A 2166-nucleotide genomic window follows, 5' to 3' on the forward strand; every position below is an offset into this window, starting at 1 on the left:
AGTACATATTCATGGGACAGCAACACAGGATGAATCCTTAGAAATATGTTACTAACTTTTAAGTAGTCACCAATATGTGAATGGTAACTAAAGATCCAGAATATAGTTTATCACACTGGACCAGATTGTATTACCAGATTGATCACTGGTTTATTTTATTAAATCAAGCAGCAGCAATTAGAAAAGTGCATTTGAGATGCCCAGATTTGTGTCTGATTTTTTACCAATATATAAATATAATAGATTTAGCTCACAGTCTCTCTTGATCTTTGTTCCCCACCTTAAATATAACTCCTTGACCTTGGATATTCAGGCTAAACCATTGCATACTGTTCTTCCTAAGGCTCAGAGGCTGGCACACTCATCTTTTTCTGCTCTTCCTGTCTTTTCATAAGAGTTATTGGTTCTGTTTCTGTTTCTATACACTCTAATTTTTTAAGATAATTTACTAATCTGAAATAATTCCTTTTACTCATTTGGCAACTTGTTTTGAGATATCCTATCTTCCTGGTTTTCATATTTACAAGATTCTTGGTTTTTTTTAAATAAATCTGGACAGCAGAGGGCACTGAGACTGAGGTGGATGCAGGTTGCTTGAGCTCTGAAGTGGCCCTTGGGGAATCTTCAAATGTTGCCCCCTACAATTCACTATACAATCCCAAGAAATATTGCATGCTACTGTTGAAACCCCCAAGATGCCTTCTAGTTCTGCATCTTCTTCTCTGAATCCCAAAACACCAAAAACAGAGGAGATCTGTCTCCCCTACTTCTACAAGTAAAATGGTGCCTCAGCCTGATGAAATGCAGCTGATATCTGTACAATAGGTTGCCACAGATACTGATGAAATTAAATCTACAGTTTCCACCCTTCAGACCACCATGACTTAGATTGAGTGCACTACAAGTTCTATCCAGATGGATTAGTGAAGCAGAGCACAAAATTTCTGAAGTGGAAGATGATTTCAAAGAGAACAAATTATAGGTTATGAAGAACTGTAATGATATCAGATCTATTAAAACCAAGCTAATTGATCTAGAAAGCCACTCAAGATGATGGAATATCAGGATTGTGGGTGTCCCTGAGTGCATAGAGAAGGGTAAATCCTCTGAATTTGACCCTAAACTGCTAACTAAGTTGATGTATCTGCTGGTAGATCTTTGTTGTAATATAGAATGGACACACTGGGACCTTGCCCTCAAGTCAGTTCCAAGAGATGAGACTAGAGCATTGATTGTGAAGTTCCTGAAGTTTGCGACCAAGGACCTTATCAAATCCAGAGAAAAAGGGATTATGCTATGGGGAGAACCAGCAATTAAAATACTGTTCTTTCAAGATTATGCCCGCGATGTGGTTACAATAAGGGCAGCTTGTAACTAAGTGAAACAATTGGCTAGGGAGATGAACTTGAAGTATTTTATTAAATACCCGGCAACGCTCCATATTAAAAATAGTAAGAAGATAGTACCATTCGGTTCCTGTTAAGAGACAGAAAAATACCTGAAAAATCTTCAAACTCCTGCCTTGCAAGAGGAGACTGAGTGATTTTCGGACTATGCTCTAGTGGTGGGGGTCTAGACTGTGTTTGTGGGGACGCAGGGGGTGTGGCATGGAGCCTGCCCCCTGGTCCATCTGTGTCCCCACCCCAACCCCCGCCACCACCGTTGCCCCCTCCACCACCCCCACAGGCCATTTACCATCTGCCTTCGCTCCTACCTCTGGGACTCTGCTGCTCTCCAGGCCTGCCACGCCCTATTGCCATCGTTTGGGCCTGCAGCAGCAGGCAGCCCGCACGTTGACTTTTGGTGCAAGCGCCCCGGATTGACCCCTTCCCCTTTGCAACAGGCCCCCCAGCTTTGCCCCTTGCTGCCTACCCCATTTGCCCCCTGTAGTCTTTTGCCCCTCCCCAGCTTCAGTTTGTTTGCCTGCCCCGCCCTTTCCCTCTGCAGCTTGGTTTGTTTGTCCCACCCCAGCCCTACAGTTAGCCCCTTGGTTCCTCTGCCCCATTCCCAGCCTGGTTGCTCCCCTTCCTTTGCGCCCCCTTTGCCCTGATTGACCCCTCCCCTCGTGTGCCCATGCCCCCCCGTGCGCTTGTGCCCCCCACCCCGTTTTGGTTCATCACTGCACCCCCTGATGTTATTGTGACCTTCCCTCCCCTAGTGCAGCTA

The 2166-nt window shown here is 44.9% G+C and overlaps 1 protein-coding gene across 1 annotated transcript in view; it reads left to right on the forward strand.

Annotated features, from left to right (window-relative positions):
* The window catches only part of LOC113406800 (gamma-sarcoglycan-like), a 117663-nt gene that overhangs the window by 22267 nt on the left and 93230 nt on the right, over nt 1-2166 (forward strand). The gene's annotated exons all lie outside the window — the stretch shown is intronic.

Source organism: Terrapene carolina, unplaced genomic scaffold, assembly GCF_002925995.2.
Source record: "Terrapene carolina triunguis isolate 2854851 unplaced genomic scaffold, T_m_triunguis-2.0 Scaffold141, whole genome shotgun sequence".
Taxonomy (NCBI): domain Eukaryota; kingdom Metazoa; phylum Chordata; order Testudines; family Emydidae; genus Terrapene; species Terrapene triunguis.